Here is a 27,513-nt window from a genome sequence, read left to right on the forward strand (position 1 = left end):
GAGAGATGTGAGAGAGTGGAGTGTGATGTGTTTTGAGGGGAGGGGGGATAGTAGAGGATAGGAAAGGCAGCAGAACACAACAGACACTAGTATGGCAATATGTAAATCAATGGATGTGTAACTGATGTGATTCTGCAATCTGTATATGGGGTAAAAATGGGAGTTCATAACCCACTTGAATCAAAGTGTGAAATATGATATATCAAGAACTATGTATGTTTGACAGCCACAATGAAAAAAAAAAGAACCAAAAAAAAAATTTAAAAAAAAAAAAGAGACCTAGGGTGACCATTAGCACAAACAAAAAATTATAGGTTATGAAGCCAGTAGCTGCTTAGGAGCTCTAAGACAGGAAGCTTGCTGGATGGAATGGATGTTAGTAATTTAAACAAGCCATAAAATGAAATGTCTCAGATATCTAGTCACATAGATTATTAAATAAAGATTTTACTCCCAGGAAAGACGCCGATCCAAATGTAACCAAATGGAGTTTGTTCCAGTATAAAGTCTTAGCTTCCCAGTTGTTATGAGCAACTTCAGGCATGAAATAGGAGCAAGCGTGTCTTAGAGTTACATTTGAGGAGCTTGACAGCATATTTTAAAGCTAATTATTGCTATCTCAGAAGAGCTGGGAACGCGGTTGGGTGCTCATCACCCAATTCAGCATTTTTAATTTATTTATTTATTTATTTTTTTTTAGTAAACTACATGATATGACCTGAAGTGGTAGTATAAATTATAGTATGGTTCTCAGTAAGACTTTCCTTATAACTTTGACCCTATCTCTTGTTTTTAAATAGTTGGGAAGTCGATCAGCAAATTTTGTACTTATTACTAAATTGTGGAATGAAGAGTATCAGTAAATTAATAAGAGGAGTGTTTCTTGATTTTTAAACATAAATGCATTGTTCAATCGAAAATAACTGATCTATCCTGCTATTAATCTGTCAGTATTCAGTTGAAACACAGGTAAAGAACTAGAATCAGAGTGAAGAAGAAAGGCCCTTTGATCCAAGACAATCACCCAGATTCTAGGACAGTATCAATCTAAATCTTAAACACATTATATCTGGGCATAGGGTTCTTGAATTCTCCACAGAGTTTATCATAGAACAGGGCATATACAGAATGCTAATAGAAGTCATCTGATTAAATGAATCAAGTAGTGATTGATGCTATTGTGTATGAAATAAATGTTCTTTAGTGTCACAGATGTTTAGAACTATCCTAGAGGAAGTCTTGCCATTTGTTGTCAGGGTCTCATTGTGAGATAGATCCTTATTCCCTCTTTCTTGTCATTTACACACTCTCTAAGCCCCTGCTTTTAGCCAGTCCAATAGGAGACAGAGTTGCTCCCAGTCTCCATCATTATCAAAGATTTGTTAGTACGAGAAGTTCCTTCTCACTGACCCCAAAGCATTTTTCCTCTAAAATTTCCATTTGACTTTTCTCCCAAAATGTCAATTTTTTTTTAGTGCAAGTTAAAGAATCATGCTCTTCTGTTGCTTATAACTTCACAGGTTGCCCATTGCACTTTTAAATAAAAATTAAACAGTTTTTATTTATTTATTTTGTGATCATGCTGCACAGTACTGACAGGATCTGGCGCCAGTGCCATTCTTTCTCCATTAGACATTATCTGTTCTGGAGGGGGGCAAATGAGATTGTACCCTATAGCCTTTGTGTCTGCTATTCTCCATTCCAGATCCCATCAATTACCCAGATGCTCATATGCCTGGCTCTCTCTATCTTTAGATCTCTGCTTAAATGTCACCTCTACAGAGAGCACTTTCCCAAATCCCACCTCTTTCAAATTGCTCTTTTTTCCTAAATAACATTGAATAATGTCACTATTTGATGCTTTATTCTGTCTCTCTCCATCACCACTACCACTACCAGCAAAGATATGTAAACTCTCCAAATCAGAGAACCTGCCTTATTCACTCTGGTATTTTCAGTTCCCAATAGACACAGTGCTTAATAAAGATTTTGGATTAATTAATTAATGATGGGAATTTCCATTTCCTTTTTATCTTTCCTGAACAATGGACCTTGTGCTATGCATCCTCTTTCTTCTTTTCTATTTGTTTTTCTTCTTAAGATGACTTCCTTGCATTTGCTAAAGATACTGGAGATAGTTTGTTGAACATACAGAACTACATAACATTGATGAATAATCTGGCAGAATAAAATCAGGATTCTTTATTAAGGAAAGTCAGGTGAGATGGGAATATGCACAACAGCAACAACAAAGATAACAAAACTGAGATTTGATAGGAGGGTATCTAAGCAATCTTAAATATTTGACAACTCATAATATACTTTTCATGCTGGGGAATACAGATGTATTCCTGCTTCTGGTTATGGGAGAAAGATCCATCACCTGAAAGAAACACAGACTTGATGAATGAAAGTTTAGACTGAGTCCCAGAAAGGAGAGAGGGTTTAAGCAAAGATAAGACAAGAGATGACTAGGTTTCACCAAGGAATGAGCAAATAAATCTGACTTGCCAGGGATTCAGAGCAAAAAAAAATGAAGCAATAATGGATCAAAACTGTTAATTTCTGCCAGGTTGTGATGAGTTTTGAATTCAAGGCTTTGGGTTTTATTATTTGACAAGAGATGGATGTTTTGCACAAGAATATGTAGGTTTAAAGTAACATTTCAGGATGATCATTCTGGTGTCAGTGTACAGACTAAAGTAGAAGTGAGAATTTCATGTAGAACTCAGAGTGGTCGGGAAGTGTGTGGAAACTTTTGCGCCTATTTTCTGTCTACAGAGCCTTCCACGTGACTGTACACTTCTATGAGCAAACCCACTTCTCAGCTTATGGTATGTTAACTCATTAAGTTTGTGATTCTGGTTTTGTTGTGGTTAAACCAACAATTCTCTGAGAAATAACACATCACAAATCAAATCTTCATCTGCCTTTAGATAAGTAATTGATCTAGATTAATCGATTAGCGGTTGTGAAATATGCTGCTGTTCCTGTGTTTTCAGTACAAAATATAGACTAAAACAACATGAAACTAACACTAGAAATGAAATTATATCTGTCGGAATAAAATGGTAGCTTCAAATAAGAAGCAGTTCATTTTGAGGTTTCTGGTTTGAGCTTTTCACTTCCAAGTCCAGAATAATTATTAAAATACTTCTAATAATGCCAGTTCTAAAGTAGTCTAGCCAGTTTTATTTTTATTGTCATGGTTTATCTTTCTCTGGACAAATTATCAGTTCAGTGGTATTAAATGTTTCTTAATAAAATATTTCATCTTTATTTTAACAACTTTATTTTAACTCTAGGCTATAGTTAGAATTTATGGGGACACAAACTGGTGTTTTGGAAGAAATTAAGTTGATGTCCATGTTACAAGGTATGTGATTAGTCTCTAACATGCCACCACATATTTGCGTCTGTACAACTTTTTTAAAAGGTGAATATCACTAAATAATGTATTGTCCTATAAATTATACATGTTATTTTATAGCTGAGAAGTTAAACGTGATAGTCCCATTTTCATTAATTGAAAGTCAAACATCCTTTCCCAGATAAACTCCTTTGAGAATGTGGGTCAGGGATAGTTCTGTATGTGAAGGATTCTTAACCTGAGGGGACATATAGGAGCTCTAATTGGAGACGTTCATAGGATAAGTCCATTGAGTGCCTCTAAAGGGTTTGATTCAATCTACTTTTTTTTTTAAATCAGTAATTAGAGATTACCAAATTGGCCACAACAAATCATTTGTGGTTTGTTTGAATTGCTTGTTTCGTTAAGAGAAAAAAAAAATCGGGAAAAACAGGATGAAACAAGTGTTGATTTCTTCATGATGAATTATGCATCATGCATGGATGACTAGTTTGTCACTTTTTAACTTTCAATATACATTGTTTAGCTACAGAATTCATTGAGTCACTCTGTTTAGAAGTCCAAATATGCTAGTGTACATGGGTGATGTCATCCTGTAGGCAATCAACATAGTTCAGTGGTTTGAAGATAAATCGAAACTTGCTAATTATATTCATCTCGTGAAAGCTCAGATTAAAAAGAGACAGCCATATGCAAATCAGATACATGCAGCCCAACTGAATTATATTGTTTTATGTCTCTGCTTTCTAAATAATAGACAAGGTAACTCTACAGAATGATTCTTTTGAATATTCTGACAAGCATGATTTATGGTGTTACTAAGATGCATTCTTTGCTTAATAGTCAAAAGAAAGGCTTTACTTTCCCACTGATCTAATATTGCATGAATTTATACTTTAATGTAGCTCCATTTAGAAAGTAAAGGGGGAGGGGAGAATAGATGTAAATTATACCCTTACAAAAATGTACAACAGGTTTGAAATTGAAAATTGCTGTTTTAGCATGCAAAGTAGAAAACTACAATTAATTGCTTTTCTTACAACAGACAGTGTTGAACTTTGTAGAAATGCAGCATATTATGACCTTAGTGTAAAAGCTCTTTGACATATACACCTAGGAAAAAAAATGGATGCATTAAATAACATTAATGTCTTTTTTCCCATCCAGCAACAAGGGATCAGCTGCTAGATGATATGAATAACATGACAGGTCAGAGAGGAAGAATGGTGCCAAAAGAAAAGTCCCATATATTTTAACTAGTGTGACCAGAGGCATCTGATTGCTTGGAGGAATCCAAATTTACTCTTGTTATACTGATGTTAATTATTGGTATTACCACCTTTCAGTATTACAAATTTAAATTTTTTATGTTAAAGTATAATGACCCTAATAATGATTCACCATAGCAAAATGGAGATTAAGATTAGGCCCCTGAGGGCTGGGGTTGTGGCTCAGTTGTAGTACACTTGCCTAGCACATGTGAGGCACTGGGTTCGATTCTCAGCACCACATATGAATAAATGAATAATTCTTTAACAATTTAAAAACTATTTTAAAAAAGAAAAAGATTAGACTCCTGAGCACTGTTACTAGTCTTTTTTCTTGATTCTTCAGTGCATGAACAAGTAAATCATGGTAACTAGAAAAATGCGTGGTTGCGTAAAATGTGCTTTAACACACGATGCTAGAACTTGATTTTAGATGTACTGTTAAATGAGATACCTTGAACAGCTAATTGAAAACAGAAAATAAGTGAAGCTAACTATCATGGAAACAGGTGGCCCATCCACATTTGTTTCTTAGTTGGCTAATGTCAGAGAGTTGCATGCTCCAACAATAGCAACAAAACCCAATAACTGTTGCTATTAACAGAAATCACTCATGATTTTTTTTTCTGTTTTTTTTAATGTTTGACATTTTTTATACATTAGCTTTTCTCTCAGTATTAATTCACCTAATCTGTTCCATGCTCTCTTCTAGCTCTATTACTTTGGTAGAAGGATGGACATTCTCAGTGTTATGCTTGGTCTCTTTTATTACTTGCCCAAATCTCTTTATCTCTGTTATCTCACTTTCTTTTTAATATAGTTTTCCATCATATGAGTGAGGCTGGCCTGATTACTTGTTCAGTTTCATCAGCACATTAGGATTTATTTCGTGCAATGAAGGAGCATTAACTGGGATGCAGGGGAGGGTAGGTCACTGACACCGGTACCTAGTAAAATAAGGCTTCAAATGAAGTGTATCAATGTAACCATGAAGTTCACTAAGTATATATTATAAAAGCATAGAACAGGAGGAGATACAAGTGTGTTATTTGTTTTCATGACTGAAGATCTTTTCCTTAACCTTCGTATATTATAAGGAATAAAATTTTAAACATTCCCAAAATATTCAAGCAATTGCACCCATGTTGTTTTTTAAGATGCCCGGCTACTTTTTCTTATTTCTTTCCTTCCATCCATCCTTCCTTCCTTTCTCCTTCCCTTCTTTCATCCTTTTCCTTCCTTCCTCATTCCTTCCCTCCATCCTCCCCCTTTTGCATTATAAAATAATGAAAATTGGATAAACATGTAATTCAGGATGCTAGCAGTATACTGTAAGTCAGAAGCCATTACTTGGATTATAATGGCACTTGCATTATTAGCATAAAATACTCTGAACTATGGGCTAAGAAGAATCTAATGAGATTCCAAGTTAGGGTCCAGTGGATGTATCTATGAATTACTGGGTGTAGAACTTCAGCCTAGCAACCAAACTATCACATGCTGTCTAAGAAATGGTATTTGAAGTTCAAAATCTCTGACCACAGAATGCCAGTCTCTGGAATAAAGCAGAATGGCAATGTCTAGGACCAAGGAGAATGCCATATTTTTAAGATTGTCAAAAAATCATAGGTAGCTTCCTTGTCTAGACTAGGACAGTTTTTCAGTCTTTTAATGTCAATAATGAAGCATAAGTTTTAGGAAAACAAGAGACAGAGTGAGGAGTCAAAAAGTTTTATTTTCTATTTAATAACATATTGCACCGCACTCCTATATTTCCACATCTCATTTGATCTTCTCCTTGTAAAACTTATTTTTGTTTCTGATGTCCAACCAGATCAGGATCACATGGGCCTTCATTTCTTTTTATTTCCCTTTTCCTTTTGAGAATGGGATGAGGGAAGGCAGAAGAAGAGAGAACTTGCCCACAACTGGGCATCTACTTCTAAGGAAAAAACATTGTGTTCTTTTATAAAATGTCCTGGGAGAAAAAATTTAATTTGATCATTATTTTTTTCCCCATTCAAGGTGTTTTCAGTGGACAGGTCCCTCTCTGCCTTCTTGATGTAATAGTAAAACACAAGCTGTCACTCTGGGTTAATATTTCAAAGTGAATCTTTGTAAGCATTACAGTTTCCATTTAGGGCACAAATGCAAAATGCACCTTTCTGAGACAGGTGCATCCATACCTAAATCTGCAGTGAGGTGATAGTGTATTATTTCCATCTTTTTCAAAGAAAGGGAAAATAAAAATTGTAAGTTCTATGGTCAATAGAATTGTGTCATAAGACCTGGAAAAGGATATTTAGGAAGGTCACCTGGGACCAATACAGGGGCCTCAAAATTTATCTCAGCAGGTGTAGAGACCAGCTGTCACATTAGTGCACCCCACCTTTCTCTTGTGTTGTGTTCTTCCCCAATTTCCCCTTCTCTGACTCCCCACTTCTTTCTCTGCCCTCTGTACATTTCATTTTTTTTCCCAGTTAGGTCTTTCCAGACTACAATATTAAAAAGGATAAAATTCACTATTACTTCTACCACTTCCAGTTTTATCTCTTTATTGCTTTATTTTTCCCCATAGTACAGAGTGCCATCTACCTCCCTACATAGATTACTTATTGTACCTTACCTGTCTTCCCCCACTGGAATATCAACTCTTTGAGGGCAGGCATTATTGACCCTGTTGTTCACTATGGTATCCCCAGTGCCTAGGACAGGGCCACCATGCAGTTGGTATATCTGGTTCCTTCTGGAATGAACACATGGGTCTTGCATGTGGCTGGCCTATCATTTTCTGACATCATCCAATCTGAAGCCTTCATTTTCTTTTTTCTTCATTCTCATTTCAGAAAACAAAGATTTCAGACAATATTTGTGCATTATACTTCCTTTATTTTTGTTTGTCTATGTTGCTGATATCTCTGGTCTGTAAGGGAAATAAAAGAAATCAAAGATATGTACTGTTAGATATAGAGATAAGAATATATAGGTACCTTGGATAAAAAAAAAAACTATTCTATGGCAGTTACAACTTTGGAGATGTTATTTGTTTTGAATATTGAAGTTAACTTACACAAGTATAATGCACATGTACACATGCACACACACAGATATGCTAACAGGCTCAATTTTAGTAAAATATCTGACCTAAGGGGAATCATAAGCTGTTTTAGCATCATGCAAACTGATAATGAGTTACCCAAAGAAAATGGTTTGAAATATTGCCATATTATTCCCATTGAGTGTTTATTTTTAATCAATACTATTCATTCTATGTTTTCTTTTTCATATTTCTGAGTAACTACTAAAACTTGCTCCTAAAAAGAGGAACAGATAATTTAAAAGTCATTATCAGTGATGAAACTTGACAATCCCTACAAAATTTTTCTGCCTTCTCTTTTAAAGCATAATTAAGTAAATCACATTGTGAGGGACTATGTAATGAAATCATCTAGAATTGATGCCAATGTAATAACTGCAAATTATTAGTCCTGATAAATATTAGTCCTGGACTCAGTATCTATCATGGTATGTAGCTAAGGAGAGAGACACATGTTTTTACATACTAGCTGATTTATTTTAGAATATTAAAAAAGTTTTCTTAAAACAAATGTAAATAAGTGAAACGTCCCTCTGGGAATAGTCTGCATACCTCCATGGAGACCAGAGCCCAACATGCGATAGCTCAAAAGAATTGATTCCCATCACTATCCCCACAGTCTCAGGCCTTGGCAGCCCATGCTAGGCATGTTGACACAAATGATGTCTTCATCAGGGCTTCTGATCATCACATACTGAAACAGCGAATTTCCACTCATCTATGATGCACTTTGTCAATCAAGTGAGGTGAGAAATATAAAGAGTGAATTTTATGTGAGCCACAAAAAAACACACCTTACATCATAACAAGTTTCAGGTTGCTGAAATTCGTAAGAAATGAGTCCCATGGGAGGAAAAATGGATTAATCTGTGGAGTTACAAATAACTTTAACTGTAATTTAATTTATTGAGTATGAATTTTACTGTTATTCTGATTCCTATACAAAGACCTTCAGTTACTAATAATTGTTTTCTCTCTTTTGTTTTAAGAAATTCTAAAACTTAATGCCCACTCTTTGCTTCTAGGAAGTCATTGCTGTCTGTCATTCCGTTTTGTGTCATTGTCTTTTATTCCTTGGTAGAGAGCTGTGTTTAATATGCTTGCTCCACTTTCAGTGAGGAAGTTGTGGGGGCGTAGTAGGAAAGATCAAGGGTATCTATTGAAAGAGTTCTAATAAAATGTTCATTGTAAGCCATTTCGGCTATATATAAGATTTGTTTCCGAATCCAGTGAATTTTGTGTGAAATTTGCTTAAGTGCAACATGGGCTGTCTTTACAATTTTACAGTTTGTCCCTATTCTTAGATTAATAAACATTTATATAATCAATAGATTAAGAAGCATAGTCATAGAAATTTAATTTTTTTAAAACTTTATATAACTATGAAAGGCTCTCCTTTTGAAATGGCAATAGTATACACTGAAATTTTGTTTTGCACATACTATTTAATAATTTTCTGGAAGACTTGCTGTACTATTGGACCATAAGAAGGAGAACACTTAAGACTTCTGCCCTAGAAAAGATCAATAATACTCAGGGATTTTTGTTTATTTTATGCCTTGTTTACTTTTGTTTAAAACTTTCCTTTTAAAGAAATATATTCTAAAAAGAGATGTGAATTCCATGTGTCTATGTTGACCACGTGTTATTTTAAGAAAGTCAGTCTATGCTCTTTTATATTTGTATTATAATGTTCTAACTTTGCATGATTATCACAGTAAGATCAAGTTTTTAGCTTAACCCAAACATGCTTGGTTTAACACCCACCGTTTAGGAGATTTGGACTGGTCCAGATGATGCTGTCCTAAAGGAAAAGAGGATGCACCAGTATATTTCTTTATGGTGTTGTTTTGGGAATGACAGCCTAGTTATAACCAAGATATGCAAGTGAACACTTCCTCCTACTCTGTGGCACTAAGAATATGGCAAGGGAAACATACTTGGTGTGCAGGAGAGGCCTCGTCCCAAGACCATTAGGAGCCAAGGAAAACGTCCTAACAAAATATACATGAATATTTTAATGACATGTTGTAAGATAGGTAATCTAGAATTTATAAATAGAAAAACTCTATCATAATGTCTAGCCTAAAAACTAGCTCCCCTCTCTTTTATAAATGTAAAACCTGAAGGCTATAAACTAAACATTTTACAGTCATAAGTAGCTTTCCTGGCATACAATCCTTGATAAATACATATGTGTATGAATATGCATTTTTAAATGGAGCAGGGGGAGATCTGTCTTTCTAAGTATCTTTTTTTAAAAATCCCAAATACATGTTTGAATTCACAGGTTCCATAAAAGGAAACATGCAAATGGTTGTATTTTAGTTCAGATATAACTTAACACAGTTCAGGCAGTTAAATCAATATTCTAAATAATTTATTTAAGGCAGGAACTTGCCTACTTCTCTTTTGATTCAGAGACAAAGAACAGAATGATAATGCAAGCAAAGTGCTCTCTGGCCTCTCTTCAAAGTGGATGAACCCTATCCCAGTTGTGGCTGTGGCATTTATACTCTGCATCTCTCTTTGGCAAGATCAATAGGCCTATCTAGAACAGTTTTCTCATCATTATTTCCTTTTTGTCTCCTTTCTGAAATATTTGGGAGTTAGTAAGATAGTCTAACCAATGGATAGCAGTTAAAATTTATCTCTAGTATTCTTTTTCCATTCATTTCACGCATGCATTCCACCTCTCATTCATTTTACTGAATACCTGCTATGGCAGATGCTGGCCTTTGTGGGAGCAGAATGAATATGTGAATAGTTGCCGCACCAGGAGCTTCGTTGAGAAGACACAACATACATAGGAGTGTTATGCACATGTGAGAACATGTATTACACATGTGCTGTTGGCATCCTGCACACTTTTGGGAGGCACATAGGTACCAAAATCAGCTCATTCAAGATAGGGAGATACGACAAGCCTCACAGATATGTTTTAGAAAATAAAAAACAATAGGAATTCAGAAGAGGGAGGGAAAACTATTGACCAGAGAGCAATGAAAGCTTTGGGGACAAATGAACACCAGATAGACCTTAAAGCTCTATTAGGTATTGGCAGGAAAGAGAGTAATTTGGAGAGGTAGCCTAGCTTTTCCTTCATTCCACCCTCCAGTGCCTGGCAGAGGATTTAAAAATTGCTTTGTAAATCAGAAAGTAGAAGTGTTGAGCTTCTGCCCCTTTGCCTAAGTGCAAGGAGGCAGAGGGATGGACAGAAGGCAGTGTCTGATCAGACACTGAAGGGAAGAACATAGCACAGTGTGACCAATGTGAGAGTAAAGGGTTCATGAAGGGAATGTCAGGATGAGGTCAGACAGACATTTAAAGCCATCAGGGGAGGAGGCTTGAAAATAAGACTGTGGACTTTGGACTCTATCTTGTGACTAATGAAGACAGAATAATTTTTATGTGAACAGTATCATAATAAAAGCTATTTTTTAAAGATTGTCTACTATTTTTGTTACTGAGAATTGAACCCAGGGGTGCTTTACCACTGAGCTACATTCCCAGCCCTCTTTATTTTTTATTTTGAGAGAGGGTCTTACTAAATTGCTTAGGGCCTTGCTAAATTGCTGAGTCTAACCTCAAACTTGCAATCTTTTTGCCTCAACCACTGGGATTTCAGGCATGCACCACCATACCCAGCAGGTTCATCTACTGTAAAGAAATCTCTAAGCATGTGTGTGTCAAGTAACATATGATTCCATCTACTAGCAAATTTAATCATTTGTGCAGACACAGCACCCTTTAATCTCATATATGTGATGATTGAAGTGGACTTAAAATATTATGATCTTGGAAAATGACATCTGGACTTAGTTGAGTTTGTAGGATGAGAGCTAAAATCCAAAAGTTGGCTTTCTTATTCCAAGACCAGTGTTTCTTTTAAACCCTTAGCTTGAATGTAGTTATCTACTGGTTGTTAGGCTCAAACTGGTCCAGACAAGCCTGTCCCAATGAAAGAAGAGGATGCTTAAGTATATCAGTTGTTCTGAGAATGAGAAGTTTGGTTATGACCCAGAGATGCAAATAACTTCTTCCTCCTATTCGATGGCACTAAAAACATAGGGAAAAAAATGCTTTGTTTGCAGGAAAGGCTTAGTCCTAAGATGATCATGAGTTGAATAGAAGCAAAGATTTTTTTCCTCCTCAATTTTTCTATCAGCAGTCTCAACTGAATTTTTCCATGCTATGCATTTCTGAAAAAAATGAAGTCAAATTTAGACTAAATAAATGTAATAGATACATAATAGACAGATCAACAGAGAGAGAGAGAGAGATTAAGTTCATCTGACTTCCAACTTTTAGTGATTTCTATGTCTAGTTAACATAAAGCATTTCTATTCGTTAGTTCCAATTATTATAAAGAGAGAGGGCCAGAAGGACATTCAATATAGAATATATAATTTCCAACATACATACACACATTTTTCACCATTAATACATATTATCTAATCTCATTCTGTCAACAAATCTTAAAATGACCAAATAATCAAGAGCAAATATGGCAGTGTAGTTCAATCTGGCTCAAAGCTGGGCTGTCCTACCAAGTCCTGGCTCTCCCTCCTCAGCCAAGCAACCTTGGTAAAACATTAGTCTCCAAAGCCAAAATTCCCTCATTGATAACATCAAGACAGAAAAGTGCCTAGAGTTGTGGTGTGACCATGGGAACTAACACACTTTATGTACATGGAAAATGTTCAATATTCTTTCTAAGTGTAATCTTGGGCTGGTCATAACTTAGTTACTCCTTGGAAATTCTGGTGTTAACTCTACTGTGGGGTGATTTGTTTTCTTCACAATTGCTCATGGGAATATTTAACCAATTTATGTCATCACTCTGTTGGGACTATACCATTCAGATGGTAACATCTTGGAGGGCTGAAATTATATCTTATTCATTCTTAAAATTCCCAGATGGGCTGGCAGTACACACTGAAAACATTGACTGAATGAATAAGTGAAGGACAACACATATTTATTGAATGTACTGCCTTTATTTAGCATATAATTTAATTGAACAGGAAAGACAACAAGGAGGGGAAAATGATACAAGTGAGAATATGATAAGTACAAGCCATAAACAGAGAATCAAATCTATGATTTTTAAGACAGGGCCATGCCAGCAAGGCTGTAGACAGTGAATTGGGACAGAATTATATTTGTGTCTTGAAAGATGGGTAATTTAGATATGCAGAGAGGCTAAAAGTATAATTTCCTATTGAGAAGTCTTTATATGTTTTTGAACAGCAAAGTGGCAGATTGATGACAGAAATGTTCAAGGAGACTAGTTTATAACACCTTTAAAGATATCTTGGGTCAAGGAAAGAAAATGTTATGTAGGCTTTTAATGGCAAGCGTTTTAATGTTATAGAAATGGAAAAGAGTCTTTGAAACAATTTATATTTTCCCATTATTTGACAGAATAGGATATTTAAGCCATGGGAGTTTAATAATTAAAAAAGAAACCGTTTAGTAATTTTAAAAAAGATCTACAGTTATTCATATCCATAGACTTATCATGGTTTCTGCAGGAAATGATGTCCCTTTTCACTTCTGTTGACCTCAGAAGTAATGGGTATAGGTACTGGAGACAGGTTTTTCAAGTTTTCAAGATTGTGACTTGAGGTCTTACTGCTTCTTGGGTGATCAATCAGTGCCCAAATTGAACTTTACAAATTCACTGTGAAAAAGGAATAGCATGTAGATTAAATTGTACTTGAAACTTAGACTTATGGGCTTGTGTAACAGTACCCCCCAGTCCCCAAAATAGATAGTTTCTTATGAATAATGGTTTCAAAGGTATATGGAACAGAGTCAGGTACTGGACAAAAACCATAGGTGCAGGCACCGTATTACATGAAAATGCTGAATCTGGAGTTATTAATTATGAACGCAAGTGTACCTGGAATATCTTTAGTTTACGACCCCTTTCCTCTTTTCCTACCTGTGTCTGGCTATACATAGGCATGAACAATATTCCTGGCTGCAGAGATGAACAACAAAATTTAAAAGAAAGAGTTTTTCACTGAGAAGTAGAAGTCATTAGGGATAGGTAGGGTGTGGGTGCTATCACAAAATGACCAAGAGATAAGGTACAATATTTTGGGAAACATAATCAAACCTTTTTTCAAAATTCCATATTCCATTTGCATTTTTATAAAAGTTCCAGACAGATAATAAATACACATTTTTCTCTAAGGGGTTAACTTTTTCTTCTTTGTTTCTTCCTTTATTTAGTAGATGAAATTTATGACTGTGTCTTCCCTTGAACATTTCATCTTGTTTTATGGAAGTTTTCCTATCACTTCTCCTCCCAATAGATGTGAGTCCATTATTTAAAGACTTACTGCCAGAGGTATCAAGATTTTGCAGAAAGCAGAAAACATGAGAAAAAAAATTTGAAGTGAAGCCAAAATTTAGGATTGAAAAATTATCACAAGAGGAGACTTAACATGAAAATATTGTAGGTTTTGCAGTTCAGCTGCCTGAACATACATCCTGATTCTACTAGTTACCACGTGTACACCTTGAGGAAGTGATTTACCCATCTTTGCCCCATTTCCTCATCTGTAACAGAATGATAATTAAATTACCTTTCCTACAGGGTTTTGTGAGTACTAAATGAGTTAATCCACGTAAAGCACCTTGAAAAGTGACCAACAATTGGGAATACTTATTAAGAGTTACATTAGCTATTACATTTGAGTATCCTTTATTTGAAATGGTAGGGGCCAGAAGTGTTTTGGACTTTGGATTTTTCAGACTTAGAAATGTTACCGCATTTTGGAATAGGGAGATGTCAAGATAGAATCCAAGCGTAAATACAAAATTCATTTGTGTTCCATATATACCTTAAACACATAGCCTGAAGGTAATTTTATACAAAATTTTCACCACACATGTGTTTTCACAGTGACTAATCATGTGAGGTGAGGTGTAAAATTTTCTACTTCAACATCCTATTGGTGCTTAATAGTTTAAATTAAATATTAAGGGGCTGGGGTTGTGGCTCAGTGGTAGAGCGCTTGCCTAGCATGTGTGAGGTACTGGGTTCAATCCTCAGCACCACATGTAAATAAATAAAGGTCCACCAACAACTAATAAAAAGTATTAAAAATGTAAATATTAATAGTGCTTAATTGTTTCAAATTTTGGAGCATTTTAGATTGGGGCTTTTCAGGTTAGGTATGCTCACCTGAATTATTTTCCCTATAATTATTGTTTTTGTAGGATATAATACTCCCATTATATAAATGTCAGGAAAAGAAAATGCTGAGTTTGAGTCATGTGAGTCAGTAGTCAACATGAAGCAAAACAGTCTTTTGGTACCAGTTTAGTTTGTTTCCTACTGGGCGATGGAAGAAAAAATAAAAAAGATACTAAAGCAAAGAGGCAGACATGGAATTAAAATTTTGATCATGAAACTCACCCTTGTTTCTGACCCCAAATTGGGTTCTGAACAACATATGTATCTCTTTTACACAATGGAAAAGAATTTTTAAAAATTATTTCCTATGTGCAACATGAATGCCAATGTCTCCGAAAGTGTGCATTGCTCTTAAAGCTTCTAGCACTTTTTAGTTTCCATGCTATTATGGTTTGAATGCTAAGTGCCCCCCCCCCAAAAAAAAAGTGCACGTGAGACAATGTAAGAAGGTGTAGAGGCGAAATGATTGGGTTATAAGAGCCTTAACCCAATGAGTGCATTAATCCCTGAATGGGAATTAACTGAGGGGTAACTGTAGCAGATAGGATATGGTGGGAGGAGGTGGGTCACTGAGGGCATGCCTTTGGGGCTTATATTTTGTCTTTAGTGAAGGGAGCTCTCTCACTCTTTCTGCATCCTGGAGTGATATCTGGAACTACTTCCTCGACCACTCCCTCCCGCCATCATGTTCTGCCTCATCTCAGGCCCAGTTGGGGTCCGTCATCTAAGGGCTGAGATCTCTGAATTGGGAGCCCCCAAATAAACTTTTTCTCCTCTAAATTTGTTCTTGTCAGGTCTTTGGATCACAGAAGTGAAAAAGCTGACTAAAACATACGCCCAATATAGCATTTGAACTGAAGAGGCACCATTGTTTGCAATAACATTTTATTTTCTAGCTTTCCCTTAATTTCTCCTCTAAAAACAGCTTTTATTTGCTATTCAGAAAGTCATTATTTTTTAATGATTTCTGTAGTTCTGCAGGAAGTAACCCAATAGATATTATCTGTATAGCTAGAGCCTATGTTTTAGGCAGAATAGAAGCTAAAGAAGATTGGAAGGGCTCAAAAGACCCAGGAAGATTCCTGGGTCCTGGAACATCTCCCACATTAGACCTAAAACTCCTCTCATTTCAGTTGCACAAAGTTCCACTAATTAAATCTTCACTCAGGGGTATGAGTTCCTGTCCTGGAAACTCAGTGGGTCCCCATGGGGAGCTTAAAGGCTTTGGTGTCCACAAAACTTAGTGCACACCAGTTTAATTAGATGGCTTTCTTCATGCATAGCCAGAGCACTAAATAATCCACGAATGAATAATTTTATGAACAAGAGCCAGTTAGAAAGGCAGTGTCCTAGAGGAAGTACTGGTATTAAGGTCTTTTAAGCTATTGTATAGAGCACACCTATGGCAAAGCAAACAATAAAAAGCAAGGCTAAAAGAAGAGGGTAGAGCAGAGGGTAGCAGGTGGGAATTGGGTGTGGTGATGGCTATGGGAGTGGGGCATAAAAAAGAGAATGGATTCCTTTCTCAAACCTTTCCACTCACCTTCCAACTTTGGATCACTGTGGAATTGAGTCTTGTTAACTCTGGCATATTTTTTGTTTCTATCAGAGTCAAGTTCTGACAACTCAAAACATCATCTTATGTTCAGAGGACATTGACAAAAGATTGAGCCATTCTATTTTTGATAGAATTTACAGAATTATTAGATTTTTTCAAAAGTCTGATTAGATTTGAGTCTCTTTTCAAAAATCTCTTCTAATTAAATATTTGCATTTAAAAAATTATTTCAACGTGGTACTAAGGGAAAATATTAAATGTGCATATGTTAATACCCATACATAAGATTTATCTTAAAATGTAAAACTATATAAAATTTGAAGTAATGTAATATAATGTTTTGCTTAGAAAACTCATTTTATTGTAGTCTCTTTAGAAGCTTCTGAATATTATCTTTAGCCAGTTTTCTTTCCTGATTTTAACTTTCCAAGTAGCATAGCTATCAATATATTGTCAAAATAAGGCCACGTCAAAAATACTTTTCTGCATATACCCACTGAATATCACCTACTATTTAGTCCCTGAAAGTTTTTAGCCCAAATGGCAACAGTGGAGTTTCTTAAAAACTTAGATGTATGTTAGAATTTTCTGGGATATTTAAAAATGCAGAATCTGGCTTAGTAGGCTTGAGGTAAAATTCGAGACTCCTTTTTTTTTTCCTATTAAGTTCCTGTTGGTAAAGATCCTGCTGGTTTGAAGACCAGCAAAAGACTGGAAACCCAAGCATTAATGCTTACAGTCACCTATTGGTGCCTTAATCTCTGTTACCCAATGCCATCTCTGTTCACCAACCTATAGAGTCACTTTGAGCATATAATAGTCCCTTATATTCAAGGTTTCACTTTCTAAGGTTTCAGTTACAAATGGCCAACCACAGTCCTAAAATTCTAAATAGAAAATTCCAGAATTAAACAACTCATAAGTTTTAAATTTCACAGCTTCTAAATAGCATGGTGAAATCTCTCCTACTTCCACTGCGTCTTATCTGAGAGCTACATCATCCCTTTGTGCAGCGTATCCACCCTTTATCCACTACCCACCCATTATTTGCTTCGTAGCCATTTTCCTTATTAAGTTGACTGTTGAGGTATCACAGCACTTCTTTTCAAGTCACCTTTGTTTTACTTAATAATGCCCCAAAAGTGCAATAGTAAGGATGCAAATGAGGCAGAAGGGCATAAAACCCAGAAGGATAGATTATCTCTGGTACCGTGAGGCAATTATGCAGGGCATATAGGAAAAAACAAAGTATAACTTGGCACTATCAGAAATTACCAACATCCACTGAGGGTCCTGAAATGCTTCCTCATTGGATAAGAGGGGGACTACTTCACTAGATTAAGTTGTTAAATAAAGGATTTGAAGGTAAAATTCTGAAAGACACACATGAGTCCTTGGAAAACAATGCTGTTTTAGGGACTTGAAGGTCTAGAGTTCAGCATTTATGTCTGGGGTGTCCACCTGGAGCACCTACTGATGACTAAGAAGGAAGTTATTTTAGTGGTTAATGGAATTGTCTCACCTTACCCTCACCCTTACATCATATCTATCTTGCAATGTTTTATGTCATTTTAAGTACTCTTTCTCATGTGTAATCTCTTCTGGTTTTCATTATAACAGCTATCATTTATTATTATTATTATTATTAATTGCAATTGACAGAGGGGGAACTGGCTAAAGATCTTTGAGCAAGATCTACATTCATGAAATACAAGAGGCTAAGCCTAGTTATTCTGATGGACTCTAGGATTCTTTATGTATAACACAGTTCTTCTACTGCCAATCATGGATACATAAAAGAAATAGATGAAAACAATATGCATGTATTCCTTCCCTTAAGACTGTTCAAAATGTGATACCTCCCTTTCTGTAGTCTAACCAAGGAGGTCAATTTGGGGTCCAGGAGGCACCACTTCCAAGATGTCCCGGCAGGGGGCACTATGGCCTAGGAAATTCAGCTTTGCTGTCTGCTCATGGTGCCAGGGGGTTTTGCTTCCCCCCCCCCCCACCATTCTATTCAGGTTTTTTCTTCTCTATTTATTTCACTAGACCCTTAATCACATTTATTAGATTGGCAGATGATATTTATCATTGAAAATAGTTCACTATGCCATATCACTTAAGCATAACTTTTCAATTTTTTAAATATTAAACAAAACTGTGAGGAAAAAAATTATGGCTGATACAGCAAATGCATCTTACATGAAAAGTTTCTCTTGAGCTCTGCTTCCTTTTAATGAGTATAATAAATAAGTGAAAAAAATTAAAGGCATGAAGTCTCTATGACTTTGATCCCTTGGTACCTAAGCAAATACCTGTCATATTTACTCTACTTCTGCTACAGAATAATTTTATTTTCCAAACTGGAACAGATAAAAGAAGATAAGCAATGCTGGTTTGAATTCCTCTGGGTTATTATTTTCCCCAGATTCGATCAGATTAAAGGCCTGCTGTTCTAGGCACTTCCAAGCTTGAGCAGCTTCTGGGATCTTTCAGTTCATTCTCCTGGAGTTCCACCCCACCCCTCCTTCTCCTTGGCCGACAGGGGAAGAGGATTCCCTTTCCTAGGAGTACATTACCTGAGCTCAGGCCTCTAGGAAGGGAAAAGGTTTGCATGATCATCCCCTGCTTTGAATATAACAAAGAGAGGATGAAACATCATGAGGAATATGAGGAAATTCACCCTGGTTGGGGTTCTAAGTCACTTTTAAGAGGTTTTTAGTTTGGAAGGAAATAAAATGACAGCCCTAACCTTTCCTAAGAACTTGCTAACAAAGATAATCTCAGTCTGGAAGAATTGCTCCATGGCTGCTCCTGTGCCTTTGCCTTTTCTCTGCCATTAGGCCCAGGATTGAAGAATTGCTCCACAGGGTTCCAATTGTCTTGCAACTAGACCAGTGTTGCATGTCCCAGGAGGCTAGCAGGATTCACTCTGCCAAAGGGCCAGGAATCATCAACCTTTCTGAGGTGGAATAAATCTTAGAGAGTTTTGTATTACAGGCTACTTAAGCTTCCTCCCTCCCCTCGCCAGTAAGGAAGTCAAGTCCCTGATTGTCACTGTCACATCACTTGCCAAAGGGCCTGTGTCCAGTTCTAGGCAGAGGCTAGAACCTAATCTCAGCACTCTCCTGCAGTTGCTATTCCTCCTTAGTAGTGATTTTTTGAAACCATTACCAATAATGGTATGTGCTTCAGACATGTACATTGAGTAATTTTATTAGTAGGTCTTTCCATCTGAAAACATAGATTTAAATATATTATTCCCATTTCAGCAGCATAAAACTCAGTGTAAGCACCTTCCCAAGTTCAGTGTGAAAGAACCTGAAAAGGTAAGCGAAATGCTTGGAATTAAATATGAAGACAATGTGATAACAGGGCCAAGGGGGCTTGATAAATTTCTTTTTCTGAGAATTGGGAAAGGACCACAATATTTCAGTTTAAGAAGGAGCAACTGTGTGTAGTTCATAAGACTCACTGTTCTGGAACTTTCCTTAGAGGTGATTACACAGCAGCAAACGTGAACAGGATTTGCAGAGCATCAAACCAAGTGTGTTGCACAGAATCACAAAATGCTCTTTGGTAATCAGTTGCAGACTTATTATATGCATACCTCTTTAATATGTTCATATCTTCAGTTTTACCAAATCTAATGAAGTACACACTTCTTACTTTGCAAAGCACTCCTGTTTCCTTGCTCAAAGCCTACTTTGTTTTTTATGTTCAGCATTCATAGTGTTAGTGTGTACTTTTGGGGATAATTTTATAGATACAGATTAGAAGCTTATTTGTCTACATTGACAAGATTGTTAGTATACTTCAATACCATTTTAGTTCATTAAAAGTTTTTTAATGCCCCTTTACCTAAAAAATTTTGATCTAGGGTTTTTGTAGGTTTGCTAATAAAAATGTGATCTTGTTGTCTGGGCATTGATACTCTCTGGCCTTATTTATTTATTTATTGAAGCATTACCAGTGTTCCTCTGTCTGTCCATGACAACTAGGAATCTATGAATTTGAAAATACCCCCTCATTGTTTATGTAAGCAGTGGAGGTTCTGAAGGCCCCACCCTCACTAACATCCTTTTTTGTTTGTTTGTTTGTTTTCAGGGGCTTTAAACAACTTGAGTATTAAAAGTGAGGGGCAAAGTAAATGAATAAACTATTATCTTAGACATAGTGTGTTCTGCTATTTCTCTCAGGTCTATAATGTGGAAAGCTTGCATGTGATTGGGATAAGAGAAATATGGTAGCAGAAGGGAGAGTCACATTACTTCTTTGTTTCTGTTTTTTCCTGACATGTTCATGTTTTAATCCCAGTAAGTAACTGTCACTCATGTGTATGCAAAGTATACAAATAGATGAAGACAACCATCTGGGGAGGAGCCAAGTACAGTTGTCCCTTCAACCCATGTTCTGTCTTGTGGTATCATTGGGCCAGAAGCTCTGCGTTGCCAGTATTGATTGTACTGTTCTCCCTGATGCTTATGTACTTGTATTGTGTTCTAACCTCCTTACTAGCCCCTGTTCCCTTGACAACTCCCATTCATCAGGCAACATTCACCTCTTTCAATGTTTTAAATAAACGCTCATCCATACTATACTTATGCATTAAAAACTAAATTTCTTTCAGAGATGATATTTTCTTAGAATTTCTATTGTTTTTGTAAGTGCTTCCGTTCCAGTCACATAGATTTAGAGTAGTGTAAGTTTTTTAAAAGAATACAAAGCTTTCTCAAGACCACATGAACAGCTGGGCGGGGTGGTGCTCACCTATAATCCTAGCAACTCAGGAGCCTGAGGCAGGAGGATTGCCAAGTTCAAAGCAAGTCTCAGCAATTTAGCAAGACCATTTCTCGAAATAAAAAATAAAAGGTGCTGGGGGTGTCAATCAGTGGTTAAGTGCCCCTGGGTTCAATGCCCGGTACCAAAAACAAAACAAAACAAACAAATAACAACAACAACAAAAACATATGAACAAAACCAATCTGGGCAACAAGACACAGCTGGGAGATCACCATGAACCTGCTAACAGAACCCCTGGATTAAGCAAGCCTAATTCCCAAAAACAAAAGTTTTTGGCTCTGGGCAAGATGCACCCATGAATCAGAGACCTTTAGGGATCAAAATGGCCTATGCTCCCCTCCGAGCAAGAAACATGGAACTAGGTAGAATATATCCAATTATTGTCCCCCAAGTACAATAACCAAAGATATGAGACAAGCCAAGAGGAAAAAATAAAATTATTTCTCATGGAATACTGGAGTAGAAAAAATGTGTTCCCCTCTAACATTACTAGAAAGCACTACCAGAAAAATTTAAAAGTTTTGGTCAAGAAATTGAAAAATAAGATGCAAATAACCCTTTCTCCCATGACTGGCAGCTATGCTTAATAATAGGAAATAATTCTCTGCAGACCTTCTCCTGTATCAGCCTGGTTTTATAGAGGATTTAGGATCAGCCTTACTCCCTCTCCTTGAATTCAGAGGTTCTAATCATTTTTTAAAAATGACTAAGGTCCTTTAAGCACACAACCTTTTAAAATCTAGATGAAAAACATAAAAACAGAGTGAGTAGAATAATCAAGCTTATTCTCTGTTTGAGTTTTACTTTTTAAAATCCATTATGACCTCAAATCAGTCCTGAAAATAGTCACACACGTATTTGTCCAGACACGCTATAATTTACTCCAGCTGTGTAGAAAAGAAATTTTATTTCATGTGTGTGCTTGTACACCTACTCGCCCACCCTCTCCCATCAAAAGCAAATAAAAAAAAAAATGACTGGCTGAAACTCAGGGCGTCTTCCAGCCCCACCATTAGGCTGATAATTGAATATCATATCACTTTTATACTACCAGGCTAGACACAGTGGAGCTCTAGAAATGCTAATAGTAAATGCATAAGAAATCGCCTGTTTAGGGAACAATTGCATTTCTGAACCAGCTGAGTTTAAGTAAATCCTGTCCAAAGACAGCGCCCCTTAATCCCAATGACCTCACTCCTGCAAATGGAAATGTCTCTCACAGGGAAGATAGCTGTATTCATGTTACTTGGTAGAGGCTCTGCCCCAGTTCAGTCCACCCTGATAAATTATTTACATTTCCACAAACATACTTGTTTGACTGAGGTCTCCTGTGTATCTGACATAAGATCCACACACATTTTCACAAGTTATTATTTTGTTTGTTTGTTTTCTCGTTGCCTAACATATTGTGCCAGTTGAATGTATTTTCTTTTTCGTTTTTAAGAAGGACTCCAATGCTTGAATGACATTATTTTCAAATAATATGCTTTTTAGTTACCTGACTTTACCAAAGGTGCTTTCTCAAGAGAACTAATAAGAATGCTAAGATAATGAGGACAATAGCCAGTAAACTTTAGCACAGGGAGAAATTTAAAATTTCATCTTGTTTGAATCTATAAAAAGAATAACCTTATTGGAGACTTGAATTAATGCAGATTTTCTGAATAGTTCTGCATGTGCTGGGAGTTATTGGGGGAAACTTGGCTAATAAATCAATCCCCTTTAATAGAGAAAAATCAACCTCAGAGCCCACGAACTTGAAAAATGTCAGAGCCTCTTGATATATAGTCACCTCTTGCTTTGTGTACAGTATTTAAAATTGATGATAATGATATTTCCAACATTTTCCCCTTCCTATGTTCAACAATTAATGATGTCCTTATATTATTTTTAGGATTATAATATCTTGTTTGCTGTGTATAAAAACTGTCTTTTAAAAACATCACAGGGTATTATTTTGTTTTGCAATTTTATTTTATTTGTTGGCCAATTAACGTGGCAATTGGAATGGGAATTTATTTTACAACTTTTTATACATAAATATTTCTTTTACTGTAGAGTACTATAGAATCAGGTCAATAACTAGCACTAGTTATATACATAATGAGATAAAAATTTCATTTACCTCTACAATTCTAAACAGAACCGGTTCCCTTTGAGTCTGCCCATTTTTTTTTTTTTCTTTTTTAACTGACAATAGTCAAAAAGCAACTGGGGATTGAGCCTGCTGCTTCTGGAAGGGAATCAAGGTGATGGATATATCTTCTTCCTGTTTCCCTTCCAGGTTTCCCTACATCTTGCTAGAAGCCATCAGTCTTCTATAACTCTGACTTTAAGCCCAAACTTAAGAAAACTAAGCTGCTCCCCCTTCTATGTAAAGTGGTTCAGAAACCTTCTTATGAAGAATGACTAAAGATCAGTCTTTGCTAGATTCCTTAAGAAAATGCTATACGGTTTCTGAATTTTAATATATACCACTCTGGAATGCTTGAGTTCCACAGTCCTGACTTGGGCTTAGGTACTTCATTTGATAGTTTATCTGTTCCTTTCTGGTTGCACTTATCTCACTCTGCCCTGCCTGGTAAGTGTGCCTGTCTTATACACTAGCTTGGGAAGCAGTAGAACAATGCAACCAGAGAGTTGTCAACATCGAGCAGAAGTTCTCAGTCGTTTTTGGATCATAATTGTTTTTATTTCATTAAAAAAAAAAAGAAACCAAAACCTCTGGGCGACATAGAAACATTCACTGTACTTAAAAAAAATGCAAATATGCAAGCAGTGTGGGTTATATGTATGCCTTTACTTTGTGACAGGAGTGTAGATTTCATATTTGTTTGCTATGTATAAATGTCTTAATGTTTAGCCTTAATACATCCATAAAGTCACAAGTGGTTCTGATTTCCACATGCATCATTATATAAGTTATCAAGTTAATTGATAATAATGAAGTTGAAACAAACAGAATTCATTATTTAAAGTAAGAGTGATAGTTCTTGAAACCCACTTCCACAGATATGAGTGCCTAAGATGCTTTGATACAAAAGCATCTCCCTCCTAGGCAATTTCACCTGCATATGCTCATGCACAGGGGATCATTTACATTACTGGGTACTGGGTAGCAGCTAGTTTTCTCATTAGGATATTGAATCATAATTATTTGCAAACTATATTTTAAGCACTAATTTTAGTTTATAAAAACCAAACTTTCATAATTCAATAACTCAGAAATATTGGTAAGGATATTCTAGACATAGGTAAATGCCCTTTCCTGTTGTTAATCCTTGCAGATGGAACAGAGAGTGTACATATTTAGTTTAATGATGCTAAATGCTATACTGAAAATCATCAATATAACCTGCAGAAAGGCAAGCCTTAAGATCCATCTCCACCCTTTAACAGTTACCTTGGGTACACAGTTATTTAATTTACCCTGAGTTCTCTCCTCTCTGAAGTAGGGATCATTATACCTCGTAGGGATGTCACAAGGAATTGAGATGACATATTGCCTAGAAAACATTTAGCACATTGCCTTATATAAATTATAAACATTAATTACTGTGGTTCATTTTGTTATCTTCCATAGGTTTCAGCAGATTATGATGAAATGGTAGTTGTGTATTCAATTGAAGTGAATGAAGTCAGATTTTAAGGCTAGAAAGCATGTAAAGGACCTATTTTGATTTTTCCCAAAGCTGATGTACATGTTGGGAACTACTCTCTTATCAAAGTAAATGTGGATAAGATAAAGAAATGATTTACAGAAAAATCCTTTCTGACAATCTTCTCAGATAAAACTTTTTGAGAATTTTTTGTTTTGTTTTGCTAATTAAGTCATGTATTTTAGCACTTCTTTATAGAAGGTCAAGAATTAGGAAACATTATGATAGTTTTCTGGTATTCCATTGTAGTTGTCCTTTATTTATTCCCTTGTTCAGCAACTGTTTGTTGAGTGCCAATTTACAATGTGTCAGCTTTCATGGATGAACATAGACAAGATGCAGTGACTGACCGAACAATGATGGTGGTTCCTTAAGATTATATTGCATAGTGACATCATAGACATTTTATTTATTTATTTAGATAGTTAGTTTTCAAAAGACTTTTATTTTAAACTGTGTAAGTACACTCAAAGACATTTGTGCAATGATGAGATTGACTAAGGCTGTGTTTCTCAGACTTTGTATCTCTGTCATTAAGTGACACATGACAATAGACTCTCTTCCCTTAGAAAACATGAGTTCTACTAGACAAAGGCATGATATATGTAATTATAATTTTATGTAATACCTATGAAGAAAAACATAGTTGGAAAATGGGGTACCAAGTACTAGAAAGAAAAGGGAGGCTATATAAGAAAGAAAAATGAGGGGAAGTTGAATCTGAAAAGGGACATTTGATCATAGACTTAAAATGAAATAAGGGAAGTATTCATGTAAAGGACTTGATGAAACAGATCTCAAGGCATGGAAATAGGAATTGCATGTTTAAAAACAAAAAACTAAGAAGTCCTGGGTAACTAAAGAAGCATGGTCAGGAAGGACAGTGATGGGCAGCCAGGAAGAGAGGGGCCAGATACCTTCTCATAGAGTTCAGGTCATTGAAAGAGATTTTCATTTTATCCTAAGTGTAATGGGAAGCCATTGATAGCTTTTGATCATGTGAATGATGGGCACTTTTTAAAAGATAAGTGTGAATTCATTGTAGACAATTAGAACTTAGATAAGCAAGAGTGGGAAACAGCAAACCCAGGAGAATGCTGCTTTAGAGGCATCTACACAAGAGATATAGGTGGTATGTAGTTTAAGGTAAGAAATGGTTAAATTCTGGATTCATTTCAGAGGCACAGCAGACGGCACTAGTGAACAGGTTAGATGTGCAGAATGAAATAAAGCAGGGTTAAGTGTATTCTTTAACTCTGACCTTTCCAGTTTGTTGGCACTTAAGAAAGCCAAGATTCAGAAGAGAAAATCAAGAGCCTTTTTACTTAGTAAGTGGGGAGGCGGATTTTTTTTTATTTTAGGCTTTAGTTTTGAGATAGAAAGTGAGAAGTCTGGCTTTGACACGCAAAGTAGGTCTCAAAGGAGAGAAGTCATGTAGACAGGGGGATAGAAGAGCCAGGATTTCCATAGAGAATACAGACAGGAGATAGAAACTTAACATTGTTGATTGAAGTAGGAGGACCAGGTGAAATTGCCCACAAGCGGGATTTAGAGGCAGGAGAAACTGAGGACTCCAATATGTGGGGGTCACCAGAAAAGCAGAATCTAGCAAAGGAATCTGAGAATAAATGGTCAACAAAATGGGAAAAATGGAACTTGTGTGTGACATGCTGGAGGCTGAGGAAATAAAGGGTTTCAAACAGAGAATGAACTATTGTGTCAAATACTTGATAGTGGTAGAGAAATAGTCCTCAATTACAAAACAGAGTAAATGACAACTTGCAGACAACAAGATAGCTAATCTCTGGAGATGACACCTGTTGGTCTGAAAGTGTCTCTGGTTCATTTGCCGTCTCTGATTTGTCTAGTTTAATTCTCCCCATTATTTTCTTCTTTCTCTGGGACTTGTATGTGTCAGCAGCAAGTGAGCAGAAATTTTGCCAGATTCTCATGGAGCAATAAAACCATGAAGAAATAGTAGATTGAGCCTATTTTCCAAATCTGTGAAAGGAACACCTCCACGTAGCAAAAACCTTAGAGGAAAAAAAAAGGAAAAAATGTAGTTGCTATGATAAAAGCAAAGAACAATGTTATTTATCTCAAATTTTCACAGTCTCAAAAGAGAAAACATTCACTTTCAAGTAGTCTAATTTTATCCATCTTTCTCATTTTCCATAAATTCTTTACATGTGTTCAACAGCTAAGATATATTCACTTCTTTAAATTAACAGACAAATTCCTGTTTTCCTGCTTTGAGACCCACACATTGCCTTTTATTCCTTCTCCCTAGACTATTTCATTGAAATTATAACTGAAGCATCATTAAGTTCACCTTCTAGGAGGCACATAAATTAAATGACTAAATAGACCAGATATCATTGGAAATGTGACTTTATCTAAAAGGCTACTCAATTCTGAGAACAAGTGGCAGTAAAATAAGAAAATAGAAATTATGTGCAGAGTTTTGAAAACTAATGAAATAAAGTCTTTCAAAGACTTTATTTATCAGATATGCACATACTTTATTTTTGTAGAGAAAGAGCTT

The 27,513-nt window shown here is 35.9% G+C and overlaps 1 protein-coding gene across 44 annotated transcripts in view; it reads left to right on the forward strand.

Moving 5' to 3' along the window:
• Positions 1–27,513, forward strand: part of Nrxn1 (neurexin 1) — a 1,091,229-nt gene that overhangs the window by 615,026 nt on the left and 448,690 nt on the right. The gene's annotated exons all lie outside the window — the stretch shown is intronic.

This window comes from Marmota marmota, unplaced genomic scaffold, assembly GCF_001458135.2.
Source record: "Marmota marmota marmota unplaced genomic scaffold, marMar, whole genome shotgun sequence".
Classification (NCBI taxonomy): Eukaryota; Metazoa; Chordata; class Mammalia; order Rodentia; family Sciuridae; genus Marmota; species Marmota marmota.